Below are 17,975 nucleotides of genomic sequence, written 5' to 3' on the forward strand. Positions count from 1 at the left end.
GGAATTTAAGTGCTCAAAGCAACCAGTTCTCCTATCTGCCTCTTTGTTTCTGGGGGCACACTTAAAATATTTAAGGGGTCCCATATAAATGTACATATATATATATATATATATAATACTATATACATGCTTTTGGCAGAGGCTAACGAGGTCACGTGACCCCTCAACCCTTAACGTAGGTCCGCCTCTGCCAACAGGACGATGCCGCGTGTCTCTCTGGGGTATATTTGAACCCAAAGTTTGACTGCAGGGATATAGATAACCCAATAGTATAACGAGAGGTATTCTTAGACCATTTTCAAAAGTATATTAGTAAATTGGCCTTTGGCGTTTATAATAACTAGACTCTTAAATGACCAAGATTTTATTTACCGTTGAAATTTATTTGAGGAGGACCATGTACACAGTGTTACTTTGACCAAATATAGCTAGTATACAGACTTAAATAATCAAACCAAACTAGTTGACTAAAAACATGGTAAAGGCATAAAAAATACTCATTGCTTAGGTTGAAAACTTAACTGCGTGTTTTATCATGTCAAAGATGTGTAAATTAAAATCCTATTACTAGATGCGTACTGGGGAAAAATATAGGAGAACAATCGTGTTTATTTTTACTTTATGACATAGATCGTCCAATGGAAAAGTATCTCCCTCTGGGATGCTGAAATATCGAAAGTCAAATGCGTTAGAAAAAGTAAGTTGCGTTCCTACTTCCCAAATAGATTTAAAAATAAAAAATGAATCCTAACATACTTCCAAAAATACTTTGGCACGTGAATCATCCTGTTAAGATGTTGACTGGGTTCAAAGCTTTTCAGTATATTAAACGATTTGCTAATGGTAAGCGTATCAATGACCTGAAAATATATTAAATGATAATTTAAAAATAGTCGGTAATAGATCGAGTAAATATTTTACTTTTTTCCATTCTTCCTAGAAAAAAGTAGAATCCGATATAAGAGAAAAATTAAGTAGATCCAATCATTTGTTTTAAACTTTGTATGTTACATTAGCTTCAGAGTTTATTAATGTTGACACAAACTCGGTCCGTAGGATCCTACTCTTCTCTAGACAATACTGTTAGGAGCTAACTTAAAACCATTTTTGATCCCCGTAGGCCGTAGCTTGTATCTTAGGATTTTAAATCTTTACATCTAATTGCCTTTGATTAACTAAATTAGAATAGTGAAAGCACTGATCAACAAGACAAATGACTTACCCTTTAGCCAAATTAAGACAGTTTAAATACTTAATGACCTCTTCTAAGCCATACTTAGCATTCGTAACATAGACCTCAATTATGTCATTAGCCTTAGCTAGACGTGAATCCCTTAGACTAAACAACATTTAGAACATTCGTTTTATCGAAAATAGACAATTTAGACTGATTAGCTCCTAGTCCTTGACCAATCTCTGTCCATAGACGAAAGTTTCCAAACTAATCTCTGTCAAATACATTAAAAATGACTATAAATTTGTATTGTTTCAGAATGGAAAGCTGCAAAAAGTCCACATCTTCCAAACAAATCATTGGCATTCCATTTTTTAAAATTTTCACATCAATCATTGCACATGACAATAATATTCCATTCCACTCATCATCTGCTAATTACATTATCAAAGGAAACAAACAAAACTCTGTAACAGAGGAGAGCGGCAATGCAGAATATTGAGCTGGTAAGTCTGTTTAAAGCTTGAAATCCATTGTGCTAGCCATGTGTCCAAAAGAATAGGAGAGCATCTTTTCTTGTTTAAATACTCGACATGTTTTAGTACTCTGCTCTCTAACTTCTCCTTTAATTTTTCCCCTTATATGCAATGCACTTGTTCTATAATATGATCCTAGCCATCTAGCTACCTCTTTGAAGTAATACAAAGAGCAAGATTCTCCATGTGCTAACTGACGGCACATGCATTCTTTCTCTTTTAACATCTTCTTTTGCTTCTTTCTTCTATAAATACTTGATTGGAGAATGTTATTTTCTGCAAATAGTCCAAGAATCATTTAAATTTTGAAGATATTATGTTGCCGGAGATGGGGTTTCAAGGAAGATATGTGAGACTTGGCGAAGTTGAAGATCTGAAAGTTGCAAGTAGGCCAAGAAGGTGTTGGCTAATCAAGAAAATGAATGGAAGATTGAAAGGTATCAAGTTATCCCGGTCTAGAAAGCTGAATTGGAAGGCATTTTCTATGGTAATATTGCCAAGGAGGATTGCTAGAATATATGGGGAGATAGTGAAAAGAATGAAGAATATGGAAGATGTATGTCCTGCCATTGTATTTTCTTGTCATTGGGGATTTCCTGTCCTTTCTCATTCCACTGTTAAATCCCGAAGGAATACCTTTTGATATTGGCTTTTACGCCGACTTTTAATCAGAAGAGTTTTATTGTTTATCAATACTACAACACATTGGAAAGTTAAAAGGTTCAAAAGGGTGTGCGTGTGTGTGTAATTGGAGTTCCATGTTTCTGCTCACAGCAGGTTATGGATACATTTACACCTCGATATGTTTCCTTTTTATTTTTTACTTTTCTTGATATCTTCAATGAATTGTTAAGTGGCTAACCTTTAAACTCCGTTCAAGAAAAGAAGAGGGAATAAACTAAAAATCAGTAGTTAGCCAATAATTGCGATGAGGATAAACTTCAGTTGGTTCAAAAGATGTGGATGCGGATTTAGATATTGAATGATTTAGTAGGCGTTTGGACATAAAAAAATGTGAGATTTGAAAAAAAAAAAAAAAGTTTTTGAAGTTAAATTAGAAAAAAAGTATTTGAATATTGAAATTGTGTTTGGACATGCATTTTACTTGAAAAAATATTACAGTTTTGTGAGAGAAAAACATTGTTTACTTGAAAAAGACGTAAAAATCACCTTTTCAAATCTGAAACTCATCTTCAAAATTTGAAGCCCGTCTTTAGTACTTCAATTAAATATATAACCAACTGCTAATTTGAAAATATTTTTGGAAAATAGGAAAAAGAAAATTATGTCTAAACGGTTTAGTTTGTTGTTGAGCTACAAGAAAATGAGTACTTGAGTATAAAGTATTTTGTGACAATTTCTTTTTGTAGCTCATTAAGATAATCGTAGTTAAAAAGGTCATTATTACCCCTGTACTATTGTAAATAATATACACTTGTCCTCCGTTTCACTTTACGTCGAGAACCCACCCTATCATTAACAAACTTGATGGAATTGTCCCTAACCCTAAAGGATGGTCAATGTGGCAGCTGACCCACTCCTTTTTTTCCATGTCAGCTGCCAAGTCAGCCTAGTCTCCACTCAACTATTCCCCTTCTCTTTCATTCTTCTTGAGTTACGACAAAAGCAGCGGCCAAAACGGTGGAACCTCTATCACTGGAAACTCCATCTCGTTGAAGGTCCATCTGAAACCATGGATCTGGTCGAATCTGAACGGATGTGACCGGTATGTCATTTGGTGGCCTTTCTTTTCTCTTAATCTGGCCAGAATACACAAACTCCAGTGACTGCTAAGTTTTCGGTGACTTTGTTGTTTGGACGTCGCTCGTTAGCCTACTACTGTGATTTTTCTGTTGTGAAATTAGTATGCTTCGTCGATTGCTTGTGATTGACCATGATTTGGTGTCGCTCACACTTTCACTGTTTCTCCGTCTCTGGCCCATGATTTTCTCGACTGCTCTTATTTGTCAGATGCTACGTCTTTGATGGTTGAAAATGTTGTTACTAAATTTTCAATTGTGATGTTGCTATAGTAGTCTGGACGTGCATTCTAATCTTGTGCTTAAATAAATTGTGGGTATAGTTTTTCCTAAGTCTCTATCTGATTGAATGATTATGAAAAAATACAATATTTTGAGGCCACCTGTGTTCGCCGTTGGAGAATTTTCTGATCTTTTATGAAGTTGTTTGGATTCACTGGTGCTATCACTCATCTCTGTTTCAAGTTTGGAAATTTAGTGGTGAGAATCTCGAAATCAACTATGGTGTGTTCTTTGGGTGTCGAAAAATTGAAGTTGACAATTCGATCCGTTGATTATATATGAAGGAAATCAGATGGGTGTTGTTGTTTGGAGCTTAAAATCGTGAATCAAACATTAATTTCGTGGATTTAAGTGAAGAACAAATTTTTACTCCATTTTTTGGGTTGCCGAAATTTGAAGTTAAAAAAAGACTCAAGAATCTGAAATTCTTGCTTGTTTCCTACTGAAATCGAGTGAAAAAATTAAAAATTGGAGCTTGAAACGGGAAGAATAACATTGATGTGTATAGATTTGAAAAAAAATTACCATTGAAGGATTTGTAAGAATGCTTGAGAACATAAAATGGGTATTCTAATTTGCTGAAGTTTAAGCAAAGTGTTAGTTGGAATTTGTTGAGAATATTAATGTTGAGAAGTTATGCTTACAACTTGAGTCAGTTTGATGAAAAACGTGGCCTAGTTTGGATTGAAAAATTTAAAGCAAAGATGAAGAACTCATGGAAGAAGAAGAAGTAGGGAGTCCGGGGGGGGGGGGGTTGGGGGATATGTTTTAATTTTTTTTTAATTGAGTAAATAAGTGACGTGGCAGCTGACATGGAAAAAATAAAGTGGGTCAGCTGCCACATTGGCCATCCGTTAAGGTTAGGGGCAATTTCATTAAGTTTGTTAATGGTAAGGTGGGTTTTGGATGTAAAGTGAAACGGAGGACAAACGTGTAATATTTGCAATAGTACAGGGGTAATAATGGCATTTTCCCTAAAATATATATGTTAAAGGTTCCCTGGTGAGTACAATAGCCTCTCTCTATATACTTACTAATAATAGAAAAAATATAGCGGCGGGTTAGGAACATTTTGTAGCATTTACACGTTACTACTTCAAATAGATAAATAGCAACGATTTGGATACGTTTAGCAACGGTTTAAGACCAAATCAAGTAGAAACAAGAGATGTATGTGACTCAGGTTTGTTTAAACCATTAGTTCTTCATCTTTGCTTCAAATGTTTCAAGAGTATTTTACATCTTTGCATGAGTTAAAAATGTAAAATACATAGGATACATAGGAAACATTTAATTTGTTTAAACAAGAGTACTTTACATCTTTGCTTAAAAATGTAAAGTGTTTAAACCATTAATTGTGTTTTTGCAATAAAATAATTAGTCATACAAATGTCTCTAGTTTATAGCATGTATATTTACAATAGGAAAAGTTAATTTAAGGAAAGAATACACAAAATGTTTGGAATGATCCCACTTATTAGAAATGACATTACCATATGATATATCGATGAACCCCCATAATACATGACAATATCTTAAATATACTGCTCAATCAATTTTTAATATCTTCTCTAGAGAGTCAATTACTTACTTGACAATTCGTGTATTATATAAACTTTTCATACTTCAAATTGTTCAACCTCGGAAAATAGAAAAAGTATAGAGACAAAAATAGCTGGTTTTGCTTTATCGTACTGCCAAAGCTTGTTTGCGAAAGATTTTTAAGAAAACTGTAAAAAATAAGCTGAGCGAAAAGCGATCGAATTATAGAAGTAACTAATCTTATTAAAAATTAAAATATCGAATGTGATGCTATGTTGCAAATGGAAGAGATCAAGTTTTGGTCTTAAATTCATAGTGTTTATAGAATGAACTCTCCCTAAGATAGTTTTTTAATATCTTCTATCTTCTCCTTATGCTTGAGTTGGAAGAATCCAGTTAGATTTTCAAAAAAAACTAAGATGGTTTTAACATGAATAATGACAAGTGATTGTGAGGCCACTCTCTAATGTTCCTAATTTCTTCTGCAAAAGTTTAAAGCAGAAACAATTGATTTAGTAGTTACTTGGCCCATGTTGTCAAGATTTTATGGATCAATATGTCAGACCAATGGGCAACAACAACTGATTCGTGTTCATATGTTTAAGACTTTAAAGCTTGTCTTGGTGCTCCCACCATTTTTTTTCTATCTATTTTTCCCTTCCTTGCAGATACGAAAAGCAGGGAACATTAAAGCATAGCAGTATGGACAATGGACCTAATTCTTACTTTACTGAATTATATGTTCCACTTATTTTTTGTATTTTCCTCCATTTAATACTGTGACAAATCCGACCTGTCTTGATTGCAGATATGCCTGCAGATTGAATGTTATTGCTGAACATTTTGTGACCAGAACATAAGGTTTGCATTTGAAGAACATTGAGTTATAATTGAAAAAAAAAAAGAATATTTGAAGCTGAAGATTTTTTTTTTTAAAAGTTAGAAGTCGTGTTTGAAATTGAACTTCACTTGAATAAAATTTTGCTGGCCTAGAAAATTTATATATGAAAGTTAAAAATACTTCATCCCGAAATAGTATTTGCAAATATAATTCAAGAGCTTGTAACTTTTTTTCAAAACTAACGAGGAAGAGTATAAAACACGAAGGGTGATGCCGTTCCATTTCATATACATTATCATGTGAGAAAGAGTGTAAAGTACGAAGGGTGATGCCGTACCATTGTGTGTATATATATATATATATATATATATATATATATATATATATATATATATATATATATATATATTATCATGTGAGTGAGAGTGTAAGGCACGAAGGGTGATGTCTTGCCATTTCATGTGAGTGTAAAGCTATATATATATATATATATATTATCATGTGAGTGAGAGTGTAAAGCACGAAGGGTGATGTCGTGCCATTTCATGTGAGTGTAAAGCACGAAGGGTGATGCCGTGCTATTTTATTTGAGTGTAAAGCACGAAGGATGATGCTATGCCATGTCATGTGAGTGTAAAGCACGAAGGGTGATGCCGTGCCATTTTCCTTCTGTTGTAGTTAGTACAATCCTTCACTCTTATTAATGAAGTAAGAAGTCTGCTATGCGACGGGCCACGGCTTTTTGTCACGGTCCAAAATCCAGCTAGTCGTGATGGTACCTAACCCAACCGCTAGGTAAGCCAATTAACAACTATCCAATTCCAATGATATTTAATAAGACAGTTAAGTAAAGATTTTATCTGAGTCTTATACATTTTTCAAGGACTGGTAGTTCAAACCATGAGCCTCTAAGAATAGTGTTTACAAAGATGAAATAAAATAAATATATCGTCTGCTTGAAAAGTACATAAACATAGTTTTATAGATCTAAGGCTACCACGAACAAGAGACAGCTACAACCGGGACGCAGGTACATCTTCAAATCCAGCTCCCATCGAACACATTTAGAAATAATTAAATCTTGGAAAATGACATGAAAATGAAAAAAATGATTCATACAAAATTGACTGAATAAAACTTCAGTACTTTTTTTTTTGGTCAACGGGAAAATATATATATATATATATATATATATATATATATATATATATATATATATATATATATAGTCAGGAATTACAATGCAGATTACTCACTAAGTGGGGGTACTGTAGTTCCTCTAAAGCAGCCATATTTTGTTCAATTGCATCAATATTACATGCCAAAAAATTTCTAACTACTTCAGTTCCTAGGATGTTTGTCAAAAATACATCATTTGCATACATCGGAGAAACTGATAGCATGGTAGTTCTACCCAAAAAAATTGAATTTGCTGCCTTCTTTTGCCAATGCATCAGCCACTCTATTCTGCTCCCTGTAGCTGTGTCTCACCACCACCATGTCCATCATTTACATCAATCATTTGCATTCACAAATCATATGATCATAAGTTATATTGCATATGAGTAGCATTTTTATTACTTCAGCCGAATCTATAGCTCTGTCCAGAGGAACCCATCCATTTTGTTATGTTTAGTTGGAGACCTTTTAGCAGTGATTTTAATTCTGCCATGGTATTGGTGGTGTGTGGTATATTTTTCATATACCCCATATTCCAATCCCCATTATAATTTCATAATACCCCACCAATTCTCCCAATGCCTGGGTTGCCCTTGGCAGCCCCTTCCGTGTTGAGTTTATAGTGTCCGCTCCTAGGGGGCTCCCATTTAACTCTGGTATGGAATGACTTCCTGACAACACCTTGTTGCGCCAGCATATAGTACTCTATTGATTTGAAGATGGTATTTTTTGCTGAGATGTTATCTTTCTTACTATTGGAAAGGTTGTGGTTTCTTGCTAGCCAGATGTGCTAGAAGCAAAAAAGGAAGGATATTTTCCTAGGGGATAATATTATTAAAAGATAGCTTCTTTAGCTTATTCCAGGTTGTTGGCCAAAGCTGTGCTGAGAAGCTGGGATTCAATTGCTTGCTTTTAGTAGTTCCCTTGACTAGTATTTCCTACCATAATTGGGTTGCATTGGGGCATTCAAAGGTAATGCGGTTATTGATTTCAGGCATTGTTGAGCAAAAATAATATTGAGGGTTGCAATTAACCCCAATTTTGTGCAGGAAAGCTCCAGTTAGCAGCCCATCTTGAGCAAGCAACCAGATGAAGTTTTTTATTTTGTTAGAAGCTTTTAACTTCCATATCCATTTGAAGTTACCTTCCTCCTCTTTCAACAAATTCTCTTTGTTGTTGCTAAGGAAGGTATATGCTGATTTGGTGGTGAAAGACCCGTTTGGAGTCAACCCCCATATTAGTTTGTCTTCCTTGGCAGAGTTAGTAGGGATGAAGGTTTATTTGATCAAATTAGTAATTTTCTCAAGGATGTCTATGGAGATGGATGAGGTATCGTAGTTCTCAGAATTGTGGATAGTGTCTACTTTGGTAGCTATGTCATTTGGGGTTAATGGGCCCTCAATCATGTCCCTATTTGCTGATTGGTTTGGGATCCAGACATCGTTGATGAAGCTCACCCCGTTTTTCTTGTGGACAACCCCTCTACTGGCCTTATTGCATGTATCCCAATCTTAGAGAATACATTGCCAGGTTGGAGATTTGAGTTTTTTGGGGGATATGATTCCAGTTACAGTGCTTAGAGATCAGGACTCTAGCCCATAAACTGGAGGTGTTATGGTAGATCCTCCAGGCCATCCCAACATGGGAGGCTTTATTTATATACTTAGATTTCTGTAAGCCCAGCCCACCATGTGACTTCTACCTAGTGACTTTGTCCCAGCTAACCAGGTGTATTTTTTTCTTATTTGGAGTGGTGCCCCCGATAAAATTCCTCTGAATTCTATCAATTTGGTTTGTAGTCTTGGTGGGCAATTTGATGTATTGCATAACATGGTTTGGGATGCTGCGAAGGGAGGCTTTGGCAAGGATGATTCTTCCAGTCATATTTAGACAATTTGTTTTCCAGCCAGCTAGCTTGGATTACATATTGTCTAGTATGAATTAAAAGTCACTAATGGTGGGTCTCCTATGGAACATAGGGAATCCTAGGTACTTTTCATAAGATGTAGTAGCTTGGATTGAAAGAGCATTTGTGAGATATTTCATTGTGTCAGGATTTGTTTTAGAGGAGAAGAGAACCCTGGACTTGATGAGATTGATTTTTTGCTCAGAAGCCTCATTGAAGGATTGCAGGATAAAGTATATTATGGTGCAGTTCCTAATATTTGCTTTTGCAAATAATGTAAGGTTATCAGCAAAGAAGAGATGAGAAATGTTTGGGCCAGACCTACTGATACTGATAGGGAGCCATTGTTTATCCTGGACAACTTTATTAATTGACCTGGAGAGCCTCTCTATGCACAGAATGAACATGTAAGGGGAGATTGGGTCCTCTTGTCTGATACCCCTAGAAGGCTTGAAGGTGTCAGTTTTGCCACCATTCACTAGGATAGAGATATTTGATGAGCTAAGTTGAAGGCATGCATTGTGTCCCTAATGAAGGACCACTCCAACCTGTCAAAGACTTTCTCTAAGTCAATTTTGAGAATCATATGAGCCTGGTTCCCTTTCATTTTTTCCAAAATAGGTGATGTATTCTTGGACAATGATTGTATTATTTGAGGCCATTCTATTAGATAGAAAACTCGCATGGCTAGGGCCAATTATAGCAGGGAGAAGGGGATTGATCCTATTGACAATGATCTTAGTGATGATCTTGTAGATGGTGTTACAAAGCCCTATTGGTCTGAAGTTTTTGAGCATAATGGTTTGGGGACACTTGGGGATGAGACAAAGGAGAGTTTGGTTCATGGTCTCATCCATGGAGTGTGTGTTAAAATATGACTTGCATCATTCAACTACTGAATTCCCCACAATACTCCAATACCTTTGGTAAAAGAATAGGTGAAGCCCATCAGGGCCAGGAACCTTGTGTAACACCCCAAAAATTTTTGAAGTACTTAAGTACAATTAAGAAAGTTGATGTGTGCTAATTATATTATTTTATGTACAGACGAGTACTATTAATATGATGGATATCAATTGGATATGATAATAAGTGTACGAGATATATTATAAGTGGTGTGGGGTCTAAAGTTTTAAATGAGTATGCACAAGGCCAAACTTTGGACGAGCATATCTATATTTATATAAGGCGTTATTAACAACTTATAAAATGAAAGATCCTCGAGTGTAGTTTCTAATGCTTCAAATCGTTCGTCATTTGGACACACCTACAAGAAGTTATAACCAAATTACTAAAGGCTGGAAGAATGTGATTCTGCGGTCAGATGTGCGACAGCAGAATCATTATGCGAACTGCAAAAGTGGTATACGAATTGCAAAATGGTCGCAGACCTGACCAGTGCAGCCGAGTTTCGGGCATCAGTTTTGCTGTCCATTATGCGACCCGCATACCCATTGTGCGGTCCATTGTGTGACCGTAAACCTGAGTTTGCAGGGCCCATTTTCCTATTTTTATAACCCGACCCCATTTTGATAAATAGCATTTGGGGCTTATTTTGGGGCTATTATCTGATGATTTTAGAGAGAAGGGAGTGTTTTAGAAAGATGAAGAAGCTTAAGTGCTATTTATCAAGTCCATGACCAAATCGAACTACCAGGCAAAGAGAAAGTTGTCGGAGATGCACAGACCAATTGACATTCACCCCGAATGTCGAACTCAAACTCGAGACCGAGGGCTCGACCCAATACCGAGCTCGAGCCAGTATCGAGCTCACAGACAGGAGCCGTTGCAACCGCACTAGGGGAGGAAATATTGGCAGGAATCGAGGACGAGACAATTCATCATGGGTTCTCCACTATATATTTTTTATTACGAATAAAGTAAGATCCCTCTACTATAAAGGGGGAAAATCCTTGTAAGCACAGGCAGGTTGACACATTGTAAGAAAAGACTACTTCTATTTATTGAAGAATAAATCTCTTAAGCTTGTTTTACTCAGCATACTCACTCTTCTAGTCCAATAATTTATATCCAATTTCTATAGCCAAGAATCTAAATATTTTCACTTCTACGTACGATTTATGTCAAGCTATATCACATATCCTTAGAACTACTTATAAATTCAACTATATCCGATTTTTCGGGTAAACAGTGAATAAGTTAAACAATTAACACTATTAGCTGTGTTTAGGTATTCCTTTTAAGGACAAGGATTGAATGCAAATTTGACTTTCATATTTATTTTTGTAGAGAACTTTCCTTAAAATTTTCAAGACAAGAGACCACTCAAAAATTTCATATGGCTATTTCAGCTCAAGTTTGATCGCATAACTAAAATGAATCACATTTGACAGAACTATGTGGTTTTATGCTATCAATAGAAAAAGGGTTCATATACTTAGTCTGATGCCCCTCACTGTCCAATCAGAAATATATAAGTATCAAATTCCCATCGTCGATGAAATTCAATTTAATAGACTGAAATATTGAGTGTCAAAAAGATACTCTTTCCTATCCTCTTTGTTTTCTGATAAGTTACTCTTTACGGTCTTTGCACTTAGTGGGTTTTGAATGTCTTACAAATTGAATTAATTAAGTCCCTTTTCGTGTGAGTGATTTTTTAGTGGAATTATGAAACAATATGATTGAGAGCTATTTGTTCACATTGTTAAACGGGGAATCATGTTAGTTTGAGTGTAATTGAAATAAGTTGTATTGAGCCTTGCAAGAATCTTAACAATTGAATTTTTTTTCATGCTTTCAAAACTGAAAAAATAAACTTCCAGTAGGTGATTTTATTCATGATGTTTTGTAAACTTTCATAAAAAGGTAAATTACTCTAAGATGGAGGTGGTTATACGTATTTTCTTATGCGAATTCTCTATTTTGTGTGAAGTTTTCTTTACTTAAAATCTAAATTACTAGTATATACATGTTAGTTTGCATTGATGGTAGGGCATAGTTGGGTGTGACCACCTATCTGTTAGAAATGGTTTGCCGTCTAAACGTTTAGTGACATGCGTATTTCTGATGGTCTCTTTCCCGCCAATAATTCACTTACTATTCCGATGAATTTCCGGCGGATATGGCCCTAAGAATTTCGTGTAACTCCAATATTGAGGCTAAATATTATTGCAAATATTTGTTACACAAGTTACTAATATTTTTCAGAATTAAAGAGGAGAAATTAATGAGTTCATAACTTATTTCACTAGGTGCTTGAATGTGTTTATTTGAGAATGATTTTATCATTTGAGTTCTTGTCTTAGCTTAACATTTTCATTTGATTTTCATTGTTTATAGGTGTTTGGTTATTTAGCGGTCGAATGTGAGAGAATCTGATTTTGATCGAAGGGTCATGTTTTATTTGAGAGAATCTGCCACTTGAATGACATTACAAACGAACGGATTCATCGCGACTTCGGAAACTGAAAACCCAACATCAAAAAGGGTCTATAAAGGCGAACCATTCTTCTATACCCGTTTAATTTGTTTGACGCATTGTAAGGCACCATTATTTAGGTCGTTAAACCGAAAGATTTCAAACATATATACCAACTATAAGAACAACAATCACAACAAAGTACTCATTCCTACTTACAGAAAAATTCATGACAATCTCATAAATCAAATTTTGTCGTCAAAACCGAAACCAAATAAAACAAACTATGGAATAAGAATAGTAATTGACCATGATTACTTTGAAAATGTGGTTAACATGTTAACAAACATATAAGAATAATGTGAAACCTTCCAATATTAACAGGAACGACAACAGTTAAACTGAAAATTAAATCAACAGCCGGTCCCGACAATAATCACACGAGTTCGGAACCAAAATATGGTTCTTTTGGACTCAAACGACCGAAATGTGTGAAAAAAAATCATAGTAATCAAAATATGTATAACGCCCTTTTAAAGGGCGCTATACCTTAACGGCCGTTTGCCCATTAACGTATAGCGCTCTTGGGCAAGTATAGCGTTGTTTATTAAGGCGCTATACATATTTTGTGGGCCGACAAATAATTCTTCTGGACTTAACTGACATAACAATAATTCAACTGGGTATAGCGCCCTTATTTAAGGCGCTATACCTAAAAATAATCGTACCCCAGACTGGTTTTTTGCCCTATTTATGGAGGTAAAGAATTTTTTAAAAATCCATTCACAAATATTCTCAAGTCTTCTGAAATATTTCTTTGTTAAGTTGTTTTGCATTTTGTTATAATGTCTCAAGAGAGAAAAGTAAGGGTTTCTGTCACGACCCAGAATTTTTTACCGACGGGACCGTGATGGCGCCTAACATTTCACTTGTTAGGCAAGCCAACGTTAGAAAATCATTAAACCAATTCCTTATTTCCATTCAGTAAATAACAATAATTAACTAAGATGAAATATGATAAGTGCAAAATATTATAAAAACTATATTAATTACTACCACCCGAATCTGGAGTCATAATTCACGAGCATTCTAGAATTTTCTACAAGTAATAGTCTAAAAGAAATACAACTGTATGAATGAAAGAAACAGTAGGACAGAGAAGATAGACGGGGACTTCAAGGTCTGTGAACGCCGGCAGATCTACCTTGAGTCTCCGGACAGGGGACCAATAGCAAAAACAAAATCTCGATCAACTCGAGCCGGTACCAAATTCTACACAGAAAGTGCAGAGTGCAGTATCAGTACAACCGACCCCATGTACTGGTAAGTGTCGAGCCTAACCTCGACGAAGTAGTGACGAGGCTAAGGCAAGTCACCTACAAATCAACCTGTATAATTTAACAGTGTATATACAAATAACAGAAATGAAGAACTAAACAGGAAATGTCGGGAGGGGAACATGCTGAGGGAAATACGAGATAGAGAAATACAACAGAATGATAACCGGAGCAGTCAACATACCATCAATCAACAGGAATAGTGAATATAGTAAAGGAAAAATGCATGGCATCACCCTTCGTGCTTTTACTCTCAATCTCACCATAAAATCAATAGAAACGGAACGACATCACCCTTCGTGCATTAACTCTCATATCATGTCACGGCATCACCCTTCGTGCATTAACACTCACAAAATGGCATGACATCACCCTTCGTGCATTAACACTCACAATATGGCGCGTCATCACCCTTCATGCATTAACACTCACAATATGGCATGGCATCACCCTTCGTGTATTAACACTCTCCCTTGCCATAATTCAATGCATAAATAATAATAGGGAGATAGAATAACAAATATAAACCTTACTTCAACATTTAGTTCCATAATATCAATCTCAACTTTCAAATAAAAACTCAATTATCACTTGAAAATCCGTAAACATGACAAGAACGATAAATTGAACAACACTAGTATAACACGTAGCAATTAGGCATAGGAAAGAGACAAAATAAGAAAAACAAAGAAACATGGAAAACAGGTAAATTGGCGGCACCTAATTACTAGTCACCTCACGTATACGCCGCTCACATGAATTTCACTTAGCAAGTAATCTAAGGTTCCTAATTCTCTCAAGTCAGGGTTAGACACAACACTTACCTCGCTCCGAAGACCACTTAATTCTCAATCACAGCTTTTCCTTTGGAATTCACCTCCAAATCACTCGTATCTATTCAAAAATGACTCAATAATATCAAATATTGCTAAAGAAATCAATTATATTGCATAAATTAAATTTCCCAAATATTTCTCCAAAAAGTCAAAACATCGACCCCGGGCCCGCTTGCTCAAAACTCGAGGTTCGGACCAAAATTCATTTATCCTTTCACCCCCGAGCCCGAATATGTAATTAGTTTTGGAATCCGATCTCAAATTGAGGTCTAAATTCCCAAATTTCCGAAATCCCTAGTTTCTACCCTAACCCCTTATTCTACCATGAAAACTCTAGATTTTAGGTTGATAATTCATGAATGTAATGGGTAATTGAAAGAAAATAGTTTAGAATCACTTACCAACACTTTGGAGAAGAAATGGCTCTTGAAAAATCGCCTCACACCGTTTGGTTTTTGAGAAAAATGAATTTTTTTGGCTAAATCTCGTATTTGGATTATGTTAAGTGTTGGGCGACAGTTATCATCGCGATCGCGTGAACACTGCCGCGTTCGCGAAGAGCAGCCTCCTAAGGACTTACGCTATCGCAGGAGGCTTTACGTGTTCGCGAAGGCTTAGCCCGCCATGCCTTCGCGTTCGCGTGAAATCGCGTAGAGCTTCCCCAGGTCCCCTGCCCAGCCTAGCTAAAGCTACGCGTTCGCGTTAGACGGGCCACATTCGTGTAGAGCAACTCCCCACAATGCTCTGCGTTCGCGGCCATGGTCTCGCGTTCGCGTAGAGTAAATCCTCCCCAGCCCAGTTTCCCCTTCGCAGTCGCGAGAGTGACAACGCGATCGCGAAGCACAACATAGCAGACACAAGATACAACAAAAATATCAGATTTTTCTAAGTCCAAAACATCCCGTAGCCTATTTGAAACTCACCCGAGACCTCAGGGCTCCAAACCAAACATGCACACAAGTCTAAAAATATCATACGGACTTGCTCCACCGATCAAATTGCCAAAATAACACCTAAAACTACGAATTTAGTACCAAATCAAATAAAATTCTCAAGAACACTTTTAAAATTTCTATCTTCTCAACTGGGCGTCTGAATCACATCAAATCAACTGCGTTTCTCACCAAATTTCACAGATAGGTCATAAATATTATATTTAACCTATACTGAGCTCTGAAACCAAAAATACGAACCCGGTATCAACAAGGCCAAACATCAACCAATTCTTAAAAACAATAAATTTTTAGACTTTTAATTTTCATCAAAAATTCATAACTCGAGCTAGGGACCTCCGAATTCGATTCTGGGCATACGCTCAGGTCGCATAATTCGATACGGACCCACCGGGACCATCAAAATATGGATCCGAGCCCGTTTATAAAAAATGTTGACCGAAGTCAACTAAAATTAACTTTTAAGGCATAAATTCTTATTTTTATCAATTTTCAACATAAAAGCTTTCCGGAAACATGTCCGGACTGCGCACGCAAATCCAGAAGGGTAAAAATAAGATTTTTAAGGCTTAAGAGCACAGATTCGAGTTCTAAAACATAAGATGACCTTTTGGGTCATCACATTCTCCATCTCTAAAACAACCGTTCGTCTTCGAACGGACATAGAAAAGTATTGGGCTGGTGAAAAGGTGGGGATATCTACTCCGCATATCGGACTCGGACTCCCAAGTAGCTGCCTCAATAGTCTGACCTCTCCACTGCACTCGAACTGAAGGGTAACTCTTTGATCTTAACTGGCGAACTTGCCGGGCTATAATAGCCAGCGGCTCCTCCTCGTAAGTCAAATCCTTGTCCAGCTAGACAGAGCTGAAATCTAACACATGGGACGGATTGTCGTGATACTTTTGAAGCATGGACACATGGAATATCGGATGAACAACTGCTAAGGTGGCAACGCAAGTCTGTAAGCTATCTCTCCCACTCTCTCCAGAATCTCAAAAGGTCTGATATACCTAGGGCTCAACTTGCCCTTCTTTCCGAACCTCATTACACCCTTCATGGGTGATACCCGAAGTAACACTCTCTCTCCGACCATGAATGCAACATCACGAACTCTACGGTCGGCATAACTCTTCTGCCTGGACTGAGCTGTGCGAAGTCGATCCTGAATAATCTTGACCTTATCCAAGGCATCCTGTACTACGTCTGTGCCCAACAACCGAGCCTCTCCCGGCTCGATCCACCCAACTGGCCACCGGCACCGCCTACACTATAATGCCTCATAGGGAGCCATCTGAATGCTTGACTGGTAGCTGTTGTTGTAGGCGAACTCTACAAGGGGAAAGAACTAATCCCACGATCCTCCTAAGTCTATAACACATGTGCGGAGCATATCCTCCAAGATCTGAATAGTGCACTCGGACTGCCCATTCGTCTGAGGATGGAATGTTGTGCTCAACTTAACCCGCGTACCCAGCTCACACTGTACTGCCCTCCAGAAGTGCGAGGTGAACTGCGTACCTCGATCAGAAATAATAGACACAGGCACCCCGTGAAGACAGACGATCTCACGAATGTAAATCTCTGCCAACTGCTCCGAGGAATAGGTAACTGCCACAGGAATGAAATGCTCTGACTTAGTCAGCCTATCCACAATGACCCAAACTGCATCGAACTTCCTCTGAGTCCGTGGAGGTCCAACAACAAAATCCATAGTGATACGCTCCCATTTTCACTCAGGAATCTCTATCTTCTGAAGCAAACCACCAGGTCTCTCATGCTCGTACTTTACTTGCAAACAATTTAGACACCGAGCTACATATGAAACTATGTCTTTATTTATCCTCCTCCACCAATAATGCTGCCGCAAGTCCTGATACATCTTGGTAGCTCCCGGATGAATAGAATACCGGGAAATGTGGGCCTCCTCAAGAATTAACTCACGAATTCCATCCATATTAGACACACAAATACGATATTGCATCCTCAAAATTCCGTCATCTCCAACAGTAACCAGCTTGGCACTACCGTGCCGCACTGTGTCTCTAAGGATAAGTAAATGAGGATCGTCATCCTACCGATCTCTGATGCGTTCAATCAAAGAAGGTCGAGTAACTGTACAAGCTAGAACATGGCTGGGATAAAAAACATCCAACCTCACGAACTGGTTGGCCAAGGCCTGAACATCCAATGCAAGCGGTCTCTCACTAACTAGAATATATGCAAGGCTACCCATACTGACTGACT

The 17,975-nt window shown here is 37.0% G+C and overlaps 1 long non-coding RNA gene and 1 other non-coding gene across 2 annotated transcripts; both read left to right on the top strand.

The window, feature by feature from the left end:
• Window positions 1-1,533: 1,533 nt before the first annotated feature.
• On the top strand, window positions 1,534-2,129 carry LOC104098476 (uncharacterized). The gene is made up of 2 exons (XR_011413723.1): window positions 1,534-1,680; window positions 2,022-2,129. It is a non-coding gene; the product is annotated as an uncharacterized protein (transcript).
• Window positions 2,130-3,322: 1,193 nt separating this feature from the next.
• Window positions 3,323-6,239, top strand: LOC138906396 (uncharacterized). The gene is made up of 2 exons (XR_011413728.1): window positions 3,323-3,436; window positions 5,963-6,239. It is a non-coding gene; the product is annotated as an uncharacterized lncRNA (long non-coding RNA).
• Window positions 6,240-17,975: the final 11,736 nt, after the last annotated feature.

Source organism: Nicotiana tomentosiformis, chromosome 1, assembly GCF_000390325.3.
Source record: "Nicotiana tomentosiformis chromosome 1, ASM39032v3, whole genome shotgun sequence".
Lineage (NCBI taxonomy): Eukaryota > Viridiplantae > Streptophyta > Magnoliopsida > Solanales > Solanaceae > Nicotiana > Nicotiana tomentosiformis.